This window comes from Cervus canadensis, chromosome 2, assembly GCF_019320065.1.
Source record: "Cervus canadensis isolate Bull #8, Minnesota chromosome 2, ASM1932006v1, whole genome shotgun sequence".
NCBI lineage: Eukaryota > Metazoa > Chordata > Mammalia > Artiodactyla > Cervidae > Cervus > Cervus canadensis.
In genome coordinates, this window is record NC_057387.1 from 90327191 (window position 1) to 90341253 (window position 14063).

At 37.2% G+C, this 14063-nt stretch overlaps 1 protein-coding gene across 1 annotated transcript in view; it reads right to left on the reverse strand.

Annotated features, from left to right (window-relative positions):
* Positions 1-14063, reverse strand: part of C2H1orf185 (chromosome 2 C1orf185 homolog) — a 160766-nt gene that overhangs the window by 72507 nt on the left and 74196 nt on the right. The window lies entirely within an intron of this gene.

Sequence of the window (14063 nt, forward strand, 5' to 3'; positions counted from 1 at the left end):
TATTATGGGCTTCCCTGGTGGCTCAGCAGTAAAGAGTCCACCTGTAATGCAGGAGACCCAAGTGTGATCCCTGGGTCGGGGGGATCCCTTGGAGGAGGGCATGGTAACCCACTCCAGTATTCTTGCCTGGAGAATCCCAAGAACAGAGGAGCCTGATGGTCTACAGTCCATAGGGTTGTGAAGAGTTGGACATGACTGAAGTGACTGAGCACACAAATAACTATTATGGACAGTTATATGCAATCAAACTGGATAACCCAGAAGAAATAGCTAAATTTTTAAAAACATATAATTCACCAAGACAGAATCATTAAGATTTAGTAAACATGAGCAGACCAATATCAAATAAGATTTAATCACTGAACAAAAAAAGCAAAAAACTCTCAATGAAGAAAAGCCCAGGACCAGATGGCTTCATTGGTGACTTCTATGAAACATTTAATAATTAGCACCAGTCCTTCTTAAATTTTCCAAAAACTGAGGAAGAGGGGACATTTTCAATCTCATTTTATGAAGCCAGAATTACTCTGATACCAAAGTTAGACAAAGACTACAAGAAAACTACAGACTTATATCCCTAATGAATATAGATGTAAAATTTCTGAAAACAAACAACAAACACTAACAAACTGAATCTAACAGCTCATTAAAAGAATCATACATCATGACCAAGAAGATTTTTCCCTGAGATGTAAGGATGGTTCATCACATGCAAATCAGTTAATGTGATTCACCATATTAGGCAATTGAAGAATAAAAATCACAATAAAGCCAGAAAAAACATTTAACAAAATTTAACACCTTTTCATGATAAAAACTCTCAACAAAGTAGGTACAGAAGGCATTTACTTCAACATAGTAGAGGACAAGTGTGAAAAGCCCACAGCTAGCATCATTCAGTTCAGTTCTATCGCTCAGCCGTGTCCGACTCTTTGCGACCCCATGAACTGCAGCATGCCAGGCCTCCCTGTCCATCACAAACTCCCGGAGTCTACTCAAACTCATGTCCATCGAGTCAGTGATGCCATCCAGCCGTCTCATCCTCTGTTGTCCCCTTCTCCTCCTGCCCCCAATCCCTTTCAGCATCAGAGTCTTTTCTAATGAGTCAACTCTTCGCATGAGGTGGCCAAAGTATTGGAGCTTCAGCTTCAGCATCAGTCCTTCCAATGAACACCCAGGACTTATCTCCTTCAGGATGAACTGGTTGGATCTCCTTGCAGTCCAAGGGACTCTCAAGAGTCTTCTCCAACACCACAGTTCAAAACCATCAATTTTTCGGTGCTCAGTTTTCTTCACAGTCCAGCTCTCACATCCATACATGACCACTGGAAAAACCATAGCCTTGACTAGATGGACCTTTGTTGGCAAAGTAATGTCTCTGCTTTTGAATATGCTATCTAGCTAACATCATACTCAAGAGTGAAAAACTAAAAGCTTTTCCTTTAAGGTCAGGAATGATGCAAGGATGTCCACTCTCTTCACTTCTTTTCATCATAATCCTGGAAGTTATAGCCAGAATAATTAGGCAAGAGAAAGAAATAAAAGATACCCAAATCAGAAAGTAAAAAGTAAAATTACCTCTATTTGCAAATCACATGATCTAATGTACAGAGAATCCTCAGGACTACACACACACACACACACACACACACACGCCAAAAAAATAACTATTAGAGCTAATAAATGAATACAATAATATTATAGGGTACAAGACCAATATATAGATATAAGTTGTATTTCTATACACTAGGAATGAATCATCTGAGAAGGAAAAAGAAAACAATCCCATTTACAGTAGTGTCAGAAAGAATAAAATACCTAGGAATAAACTTAACCAAAGTTTAAAGATTCATACTATAGAAACTATAAATCATTGATGAAAGAAATTAAGACACAAACGGAAACACTTCCTGTATTTATGGACTGAAACACTTGATATTGTTAAATTGTCTGTATTGCCCAAAACAATGTACAGATTTGATGCAGTCTATATCAAAATCCCAATGGCAGTTTTTTAAGAAATAGAAAAAAGCAATCCTGAAATTCATATGGAAACAAACAACCCTAGTTGCCAAAGCAATCTCAAGTATGAAGAACAAAGCTGGAGCATCACTCTTTCAGATGTTAAAATGTATTATAAAACAATAGTGATTAAAATAGTATGACTGGGCTTCCCAAGTGGCTCAATGTTAAAGAATCCACCTGCCAATGCAGGAGACATGGGTTTGATCCCTGATCCAGGGAGATGCTACATGCTGTGGAGCAGATAAGCCCGAGCACCACAACTATTGAGCCCGTGCTCTAGGGCCCACAGGCCACCAATGCTGAAGCCCACGCATCCTAGAGCCTGTGCTCTGCCACAAGAGAGGCCACTGCAGTGAGAAACCTGCATGCCGCAGCTAGAGAGAAGACCCCACTTGCTGCAACTAGGGGAAAAAAAGCCCGAGCAGCAATAAAAACCCAGCCCAGCCAAAGATAACAGATAAATAAAATTATTTTTAAAAAGCATGACTTACATAAAAACAAATGTATACATAACAATGGAACATAATAGAGAGCCTAGAAATAAACCTGCAGATATATGATGAATTGATTTTCAACAAGAGAGCTAAGAGTATACAATGGGAAAAGAACAGTCTCCTCAACAAATGTTGTTTGGAAAACTGGATATCCACATGCAAATGAGCAAAATGAAACTCTTATCTTATACCATAGTAAAAAATCAACTCAAAATGGATTAATGACTTAACATTAAGACCTGGAACTGTAAAACTCCTAGAAGAAAGCATAGGGAAAATGCTTTGTAACATTGAGCTTGGTAATGATTGATATATGCTACTGATAAGGATAGGACATAAAAAGCACAAGCAACAAAAGCAAAAAAGCCAAGTGGGACTATGTAAAGCTAAAAAGCTTCTGCAGAGCAAAAATAAAAACAAAAAACAATCAACAGTGTGACAAGGCAACCTATAGAATAGAAAATATTTGCAAACCATGTGTCTGGTAGGAGATTCATGTCTTAAGGATACAAGGAACTTTCACAACTTAATAGCAAAAAAATAAAATGACACATATTTTAAATAAGAAAGAACTTGAATAGACATTTCTCTAAAGACATACAAATGGCCAGCAGGTTAATGGAAAGATGCTTAATATTACTAATCATCAGGGAAGGGCAAGTCAGTACTGCAATGAGATACCATCTCACATTTGTTAGTATGGCTGTTACCAAGAAATTGGAGTGCTTATACAGTGTTGGTGGTAATGTAAAATGGTGCAGTCACTATGGAAAACAGTATGGAGATTCCTTAAAAAAGTAAAAATAGAATTACTACATGATCTCGCAGTCCTACTCTGGGTATATATCAAAAAGAGAAATCTGGATCTCAAATGAACACTCCAGTGTTCATTACAGTACTGTTCACAATAGCTAAGATGTGGGAAAAACCTAAATGTCTATGAACAGATGAATGGATAAAGAAAACATGTTATATACATACAATGGGATATCATTCAGCCTTAAAAAAGAAGAGAATCCTGCAACAACATGGATGAACCTAGAGGACATTATGCTAAGTTAAATAAGCCAGGCACAGAAGGACAAATACAACATAATTCCACTTTTATGAGATATCTGAAATAGTAAAACTCATGGAAATAGAGAGTACAAAGATAGTTCAGTTCAGTCGCTCAGTCGTATCCGACTCTTTGCGACCCCATGATGCAGCACGTCAGGCACCCCTGTCCATCTCCAACTCTCGGAGTTTACTCAAACTCATGTCCATCGAGTTGGTGATGCCATCCAACCATCTCATCTGTCGTCCCCTTCTCCTCCTGCCCCCAATCCCCCCGAGCATCAGGGTCGTTTCCAATGAGTCAGCTCTTCACATCAGGTGGCCAAAGTACTAGAGTTTCAGCTTCAGCATCAGTCCTTCCAATGAACACCCAGGACTGTTCTCCTTTAGGATGAACTGGTTGGATCTCCTTGCAGTCCAAGGGACTCTCAAGAGTCTTCTCCAACACCACAGTTCAAAACCATCAATTTTTTGGTGCTCAGCTTTCTTCACAGTCCAACTCTCACATCGACACATGACCACTGGAAAAACCATAGCCTTGGCCAGATGGACCTTTGTTGGCAAAGTAATGTCTCTTGCTTTTTAATATGCTATCTAGGTTGGTCATAACTTTCCTTCCAGGGAGTAAGCGTCTTTTAATTTCATGGCTGCAATCACCATCTGCAGTGATTTTGGAGCCCAAAAAATTAAAGTCTGACACTGTTTCCACTGTCTCCCCATCATTTTCCCATGAAGTGATGGGACCAGATGCCATGATCTTAGTTTTCCGAATGTTAAGCTTTAAGCCAACTTTTTCACTTGCCTCTTTCACTTTCATCAAGAGGCTTTTTCATTCCTCTTCACTTTCTGCCATAAGGGTGGTATCATCTGCATATCTGAGGTTATTGATATTTCTCCTGGCAATCTTGATTTCAGCTTGTGCTTCTTCCAGCCCAGCGTTTCTCATGATGTACTCTGCATATAAGTTAAATAAGCAGGGTGACAATATACAGCCTTGATGTACTCCTTTTCCTATTTGGAACCAATCTGTTGTTCCATGTCCAGTTCTAACTGTTGCTTCCTGACCTGCATATAGGTTTCTCAAGAGGCAGGTCAGGTGGGCTGGTATTCCCATCTCTTTCAGAATTTTCCACAGTTTATTGTGATCCACACAGTCAAAGGCTTTGGCCTAGTCAATAAAGCAGAAATAAATGTTTTTCTGGAACTCTCTTGCTTTTTCAATGATCCAGTGGATATTGGCAATTTGATCTCTTGTTCCTCTGCCTTTTCTAAAACCAACTTGAACATCTGGAAGTTCACAGTTCACGTATTGCTGAAGCCTGGCTTGGAGAATTTTGAGCATTACTTTACTAGCGTTTGAGATGAGTGCAATTGTGTGGTATCAAGCATTCTTTGGCATTGCCTTTCTAAGGGATTGGAATGAAAACTGACCATTTCCAGTCCTGTGGCCACTGCTGAGTTTTCCAAATTTGCTGGCATATTGAGTGCAGCACTTTCACAGCATCATCTTTCAGGATTTGAAATAGCTCAACTGGAATTCCATCACCTCCACTAGCTTTGTTCGTAGTGATGCTTTCTAAGGCCCACTTGACTTCACATTCCAGGATGTCTGGCTCTAGGTGAGTGATCACACCATCATGATTATCTGGGTCGTGAAGATCTTTTTTGTACAGTTCTTCTGTGTATTCTTGCCACCTCTTCTTAATATGTTCTGCTTCTGTTAGGTCCATACAATTTCTGTCCTTTATCGTCCCATCTTTGCATAAAATGTTCCCTTGATATATCTACTTTTCTTGAAGAGATCTCTAGTCTTTCCCATTCTATTGTTTTCCTCTGTTTCTTTGCACTGATCACTGAGGAAGGCTTTCTTATCTCTCCTGGCTATTCTTTGGAACTCTGCATTCAAATGGATATATCTTTCCTTTTCTCCTTTGATTTTCACTTCTCTTCTTTTCACAGCTATTTGTAAGGCCTCCTCAGACAACCATTTTGCCATTTTGCATTTGTTTTCCATGGGGATGGTCTTGATCCCTGTCTCCTGTATAATGTCATAGTTCATCAGGCACTCTATCAGATCTAGTCCCTTAAATCTATTTCTCACTTCCACTGTATAATCATAAGGGATTTGATTTAGGTCATACCTGAATGGTCTAGTGGTTTTCCCTACTTTCTCCAGTTTAAGTCTGAATTTGGCAATAAGGAGTTCATGATCTGAGCCACAGTCAGCTCCCGGTCTTGTTTTTGCTCATGGTATAAAGCTTCTCCATCTTTGGCTGCGAAGAATATAATCAATCTGATTTCGGTGTTGACCATCTGGTGATGTCCATGTGTAGAGTCTTCTCTTGTGTTGTTGGAAGAGGGTGTTTGCTATGACCAGAGCGTTCTCTTAGCAAAACTCTATTAGCCTTTGCCCTGCTTCATTCCGTACTCCAAGGCCAAATTTGCCTGTTACTCCAGGTGTTTCTTGACTTCCTACTTTTGCATTCCAATCCCCTATAATGAAAAAGACATCTTTTTTGGGTGTAAGTTCTAAAAGGTCTTGTAGGTCTTCATAGAACCATTCAACTTCAGCTTCTTCAGCGTTTCTGGTTGGGGCATAGGCTTGGATTACCGTGATAATGAATGGTTACCAGGGGCTAAATGGAGAGGAAATGGGGAATTGTTCAATGGGTATCAGGTTTCGGTTACACAAAATGAGTATATTCTAGAGGTTTATTATACAGCATTGTGCCTGTAGTTAACAATACTATATTAAGCACTTAAATTTTTGTTGAGGGTAGATCTCATTTTAAGTGTTCCTATCACAATTTTTGTTTTAAAAGACTCATGAAGAGTTTTATGCTATAGTATTTAATAAAAGAAGATAATGATGAAGTGGATATTAATGCTTAAGGATTACCATTAAAATATTTAATTTCTATTTATGTTCTATTCTTGTGCTCGCTTCGGCAGCACATATATTTATGTTCTATTCTTATATATAGCTAGTGGTAAAGAAACTACCTGCCAATGCAGGAGATTTTAGAGACACAAGTTTGATCCCTGTGTTGGGAAGATCCCATGGAGGGGGATATGGCCACCCACTCTAGTATTCTTGCCTGGAGAATCCCCATGGACAGAGTAGCCTGGTGTGCTACAGTCCATAGGGTCACAAAGAGTTGGACATGACTGAAGCGACTTAGCACACACAGAGAATTAATAATATACCTTGCATTCCTATACTTCATGGTATTATATTATTATACCATGGTATTATTATATTAATTATGTTTCAAAATGCAATAATATTAAATTTAGTGCATTAAAAATTGCATGTGTAAAATAAAGTAGTTTTAATTTGGCATACCTTGGGACTTTCAGTAAACAGATTTTTAAATTCTTTATTGATGTCTGGATTAAAATATCTGATTTTATCTGAATTTCTTTTCTTTTTTTCCCCTATGCTGGGTCTTGGTTGTGAAGCACAGGCTCTTCACTGTGGTGCACAGGCTTAGTTGCCTATGGCATGTGGGATCTTAGTTCCCTGAGCAGAGATCAAACCTACTTCCCCTGCATTGGAAGGCAGATTCTTAACCAGTGAACATCAGGGAAGTCCCTACCTGATATTTATCTGAATTTCTGAGACGCAAGTTTGTGTTGTGACAAGAATTTGGGCTTTGAAGATGGGTTAAAATTACGACTTCTTATTAGCTGTGTGACCTTGGTGAGTTATATAATTCAGTTCAGTGGCTCAGTCATGGCTGACTCTTTGTGACCCCATGGACTGCAGCACACCAGGCATCCCTGTCCATCACCAACTCCCAGAACTTGCTCAAACTCATGTCCATCAAGTCAGTGATGCCATCCAACCATCTCATCCTTTGTTGCCCACTTCTCTTCCTGCCTTCAGTCTTTCCCAGCATCAGGATCTTTTCTAATGAGTCAGCTCTTCACATCAGATGGCCAAAGTATTTTCAGCTTCAGCTTCAGCATCCATCCTTTCAAAGAATATTCAGGGTTGATTTCCTTTAGGATTGGCTGCTTTGAGCTTGCAGTCCAAGGGGCTCTCAAGAGTCCTCTTCAACACCACAGTTCAAAAGCATCAATTCTTCAGTGCTCAGCCTTCTTGATGGTCCAACTCTCACATCTATACATGATTACTAGAAAAACCATAGCTTTGACTACACAGACCTATGTTGGCAAAGTAATGTCTCTATTTTTTAATATGCTGTCTCAGTTTGTCATAGCTTTTCTTCCAAAGAGTAAGCATCTTTTTATCTTATGGCTGCAGTCAACATCTGTAGTGATTTTGGAGCCCCCAAAAATGAAGTCTCTCACTGTTTCCATTGTTTCCTCATTGATTTGCCTTCAAGTGATGGAATTGAATGCCATGATCTTTGTTTTTTGAATGTTGAGTTTTAAGCCAGCTTTTTCACTCTCCTCTTTCACTTTCATCAAGAGGCTCTTTAGTTCCTCTTCACTTTCTACCATAAGGATGGTGTCATCTGAATATCTGAGGTTATTGATATTTCTCCTGGCAATCTTGATTTCAGCTTGTGCTTCTTCCAGCCTGGCATTTTCCCTGATGTAGTCTGTGTAGAAGTTAAATAAGCAGGGTGACAATATCAGCCTTGATGTACTCCTTTCCCAATCTGGACCATTCCATTGTTCCAGGTCCAGTTCTTAACTGTTGCTTCTTGATCTGCATACAGATTTCTCAGGAGGCAGATATGGTGGTCTGGTACACCCATCTCTTACAGAATTTTCCACAGTTTGTTGTGATCCACGCAGTCAAATGCCTTGGCATAGTCAATAAAGCAAATGTTATTCTGGAATTCTCTTGCTTTTTCTATAATCCAGTGGATGTTGATAATTTGATCTCTGGTTCCTCTGCCTTTTCTAAATCCAGCTTGAACATCTGCAAGTTCTCGGTTCATGTACTGTTGCAGGCTAGGTTGGAGAATTTTGAGCATTACTTTGCTACCTGTGAGTTGGGTGCAATCATGCCGTAGTTTGAATGTTCTTTGTCCTTGCCTTCCTTTGGGATTGGAATGAAAACTGACCATTTCCAGTCCTGTGGCCACTGCTGAGTGTTCCAAATTTGCTGGCATATTGAGTGCAGCACTTTCACAGCATCATCTTTCAGGATTTGAAATAGCTCAACTGGAATTCCATCACCTGCACTAGCTTTGTTTGTAGTGTTGCTTCCTAAGGCCCACTTGACTTCACATTCCAGGATGTCTGGCTCTAGGTGAGTGATCATACATAGTGATTATCTGGGTCATGAAAATCTTTTTTGTGTAGTTCTGTATATTCTTGCCACCTCTTATTAATATCTTCTGTCTCTATTATGTCCGTATAATTTCTGTCCTTTGTTGTACCCATCTTTTCATGAAATGTTATATAATTACTCAGTCTCAATTTTCCTTACATGCAAAGTAAAAATAATAGTATGGACTCAAAAGATTGTTGGAAGGATGTACTAGATAATGTACCAAGATGCCTAGCCTATAGTGAGATCTATAATAAATGCTACAATTAAGGGTAATTGTGAACTCTAAAATTCTGAAACTTTATAATGAGGATATTACAGAAACACATTCAGTAATCTTTTTGAAAAATCACATTAATTACACCAATGATTTTCCTGTATACTCTCTAAAGAAGTCATTAAAACATTGTGTGATTAAGACTTTTCTAATTAAAACACCCCATTTAGTATAGTTTCCTATTACAGTCAGTAAATATTTAAATCCTATATGTGAAATAACATATACTTTTTGATTTGACGTTGTCAGAGCTTAATGTGTTTTGGTATATCTCCTCTAAAATTTGACAATTATCTGTATTTTTCATTCTAGCTCAGAAAAATAAGATTTAAAAGAGGTGGTTCATAGCCAGTGAGTAACAAAACTTAAATTTATTAAATATTGTTTTGCTTTTAAAAAAACCTACTCTGTATCAGTTCCTATTTTTTAACAAACCATGATCTTAAATCAATATAAAATTATAGTAGGATACACATTTATATTTAATTATATAAACATACATGTGCACATACTATACACACTAAAATATAATCTATTTGGCATATTTAGAACCAAATGGCAAGTTAGAAATTTTATATAAGCACTTAATGAAGAAGATGCTTTAAAAAGAAAAAGTATTGCTGGAGTTGGTTCAAGAGTTTATTTATATAATTAAAGCTCTTTGAAAGATTGAGGAAGATTACTTGCCAACATTTTATTTCATTAACCTAAACTTTATTTTAAAACTTTCATATTCTTCATAAATACTTTCATTTTTACTACCTTCAGATAAATGTTTGAACAGCTCAGCTATTTGATAAATATCCACAAGATGGTGCCATGGTTAACATGTTAACATGGAAATTTGAAAATAAAGGAGAAAGTGTTTGACACACTGTTGTATATGAGAAAATTACCACTAAATTTTCATTTGTTTTCTATAATAATATTAATTAATGCATTTTGCATGTTCAAATTATTACATTTTAATATTAAGATGTTTTATTCTTTGTAAATGTGTGTTTCTTCAAAAGGAATATTAAACAATGAAATGATATTCAAAGTTGCTAAAAGAGACATCAATTGGACCTTTTATATTTTACAAATTAATGGATATGTCTTTAATGATCTCATGTTCCATCTTTACTGCTAAAATCAAGAATAATATCCAAATGCTGTTCCATTAATTAACATCAGTGAATTTTATATATAGGCTAGGTCTTTGCTATAAGCTGAATTGTGTCCCCCCAGAATTCGTATGTTGAAGGCTCAACCTTCAGTGTGATGGTATTTGGAGATGGGACTTTAGGGAGGTAATTAGGTTTAGATGAGCTCAGGAAGGGGGCCCTCATGATGGGATAAGTACCCTTATAAGAAGAGACACCAGAGAGCTTACTCTCTCTCTTCACCGTTGAGGATGCAGCCAGAAGGTGGCATTTTGCAAGCCAGGAAGAATTCTCACTGGAAACTGATTATACTAACATTCTGATTTGGGGCTTCCAGCCTCTAGAACTGTGATAAGAGGTAAATGTCTAGTGTTTAAGCTCCTCAGTCTACAGTATTTTGTTATGGCAGTTTGAGCAGATTAAAACAACCTTTAACAATAAAAATTACCAAAACTGCAGAAAAATTATTTAAAAATAATGCATGTTTTGCACAGTAGATGGAAATTTATACAGTTTATAACAATCAACTATTATTTATAGTTAACCATATATAATTGTTAACAATATTTAAGGCTCTTCCAATTTAGGTTCACCGTAGCTGTAGTGGTTTCCAGGTGGTGCTAGTGGTAAAGAACCAGCCTGCTAATACAAGAGACATAAGAGACATAGGTTCGATCCCTGGGTCAGGAAGATCCCCTAGAGCAGGAAATGGCAAACCACTCCAATATTCTTGCCTGGGAAATCCCATGGACAGAGGAGCCTGGTGGGCTATAGTCCATAGGGTCGCAAAGAGTCGACCACGACCGAAGTGACTTAGCACACACACAGCCATAGCTGTAGTAATAATGATTTTGTTGATGAAATATCTAATATAATCATTTTAAGGGTGTATTTTGAAGGAAAATCTAAAGGAGAATTTGGTGAGTGGATGGGGAGAATTTGTTAAAATAGTCAGAGGTATACAGCAAGAATACGCTGAAATTTAAGAAAGCAGCTCAAGAGGGAAGCTAGGAAATGGGTAAAAGTGAAGTGAAAAAAATATGTGGAAAAGTGGAAGTATGAAAATACTCTGACTGGATTCCCTACAAACACCTAAAATTATTTTTAAAATTTTATCATTAAACTCTTTTTTTTAAAAAACTCTTATCTCTTTGCATTTTTCTATTATGGTGTGCAATTATTATTAGTTAGCTGTACTCGAAGTCTTCTTTGATTAGTCTGGTATTTTTCATGACTTTTTCATTACAAGATTTTACCATTTCTTTCTCTGTTTAATAGGTCTAATATGTTTTCTCATTTCTGAATTACTTATCTAGAAAGCTTTAAAAAAGAACTTTAATTACTTCTTTTTACAAATTTATATACCATCTCAGATTTTAATCTGGTATTCTACTTCCAATATAATCTATTGCTTAAGAATTGCCTTTTATGAATTCTGTTTTGGTGATATAACTATTTAGAAATCTTATTTTCTTTTGGACTTATTTTGAATTTTGCAGTCTTTCAATTACTGCCTCTTTCTTCCTGTCTTCCAATAGACATTTTTCATTGTTGTTGTTCAGTTGCCCAGTCATGTCCGACTCTTTGCGACTCCATGGACTGCAGCACTCCAGGCCTCCCTGTCCCTCACCATCTCTCTAAGTTTGCTCAGGTTCATGTTCATTTGCATTGGTGATGCCATCCTGCCACCTCATCCTCTGACACACTCTTCTTCTTCTGCCATCAATCTTTCCCAGCTGACTTTTCCAATGAGTCAACTGTTTGCATCAGGTGACCAAAAGACTGGAGTTTCAGCTTCAGTATCAGTCCTTCCAATGGGTATTCAGGGTTGATTTCCCTTAAGATTGACTGATTCGATCTTCTTGCTTTTCAAGGGACTCTCAGGAATCTTCTCCAGCACCACACTTTGAAGGCATCGATTCTTTGGTGCTCTGCCTTCTTTACGGTCCACCTCTCACAATCATACGTGACCACTGGAAAGACCATAGCCTTGACTATATGGACCTTTGTCAGCAGGGTAAGATTTTCAACACAGTACCTAGATTTGTCATAGCTTTCCTACCAAGAAGCAATCATCTTCTGATTTTGTGGCTGTACTCACCATCTGCAGTGATTTTAGAGTCTAAGAAGAGGAAATTTGTCACTACTTCCACCTTTTCCACTTCTATTTGCCATGAGGTAATGGGGCTGGATGCCATGATCTGAGATTTTTCATATTGAGTTTTAGGTCAGCTCTTTCACTCCTCTCCTTCACCTTTATCAAGAGGCTCTTTAATTTCTCATTATTCATCATCAAATCATATTTTCATCTAATGCAGACACTGGTTAAAAAAATTGATGACTTTGGTTAATCGACATCTTTTTAAATACTTGTTTTCAAATACTTTCAAACCCAAAAAAGAGTAATAAGAATAGTACAAAGTTACTATATTCTTCAGTCAAATTCACTAATTTTTACTGTTTTCCTACTTTTTTATTACCATTCTTTCACTCTCTACATATATACATACATATGTGCATTATTCAATTTTCTGTTGTGGTAAAATACAGTTGACATAAAACTTACCTATCTTAATGATTTTTAGGGCTTCCCTGAGTTGCCAGGGAAGCCCTAGCAATTATGTTAAAGAATCTGCCTGCCATTGCAAGAGACTCAGGTTCAATCCCTGGGTCAGAAAGATCCCCTGGAGAAGGAAGTGGCACAACCCACTCCTATATTCTTGCCTGGGAAATCCCATGGACAGAGGAGCCTGGTGGGCTACAGTGCATTGGATCGCTAAAGAGTTGGACATGACTTAGCAACTAAACAAACAACAGCAGTTTTTAAAGTGTGTGGTTCAGTGGTATTAAATCAGTCATAATGCTATGCAACCGGCACATTCTATGGAGATGGAGCTATGGAGATAGGGAGATATCTATCTCCATAGCTCTTTTCATCCCATAGGATTGAAACACTATGCCCACTGAATAATAACTCCCCATTCTACCCTCCTCCCAGCACCTGGAAGCCACCATTCTTTCCATTCCTATAATTTTCACTACTCTTAAGTGTCTCAAATAAGTATAATCATACAATATTTATCTTTTGTGACTAACATTTCAGTTAACATGATGTAATTTGCAACAAGTTTCATCTATGTTGTAGCAAATTTCAGAATTTTTTAACTTTTAAAAGATGCTTATTATTCCATTTTATATATATACATTTTGATTATCCATTTATGCATTGATGGACACTTGAGTTGCTTCCATGTTTTAGCTATTGCGAATAACACTGTTATAAACACGGGTATAGAAATAACTCTTTGAGACTCTGCTTTCAATTCTTTTGGTTACAGATCCAAAGTGGAATTGCTAGATCATGAGTACATATGTATATGTATTTGTGTGTGTATATATATATATATATATATATATATATATATATATATAATTTCTTGAGTCATTTGAGAGTGGGAGTTAATAGACATAATGCCCTAAAAACTTTCATGTGTTTTCCTAAGAACAAGAAAACAAATGATGATATAGCCAAAATATAATTACAAAATTTGGGAAATTTTCCATTGATATATCAGTACTATTGAATGTAGAGTCCATATGCAATTTTTGATAGTTATCTCAACAATGTTCTTATGGAATTTTCCACATGATTCAGGATCCAGTCCAGGATGATACATTGCATTTTGTTGCTGTCTTCATTTAGTCTCCTTTAATACATAGAATGGTTTTTCAAATTTTCTTTGTCTTTCATATACTGATATTTTTAAGAGTATAGACTAGTTGTTACGCAGAATATCCTTTACATTTTGATGTCT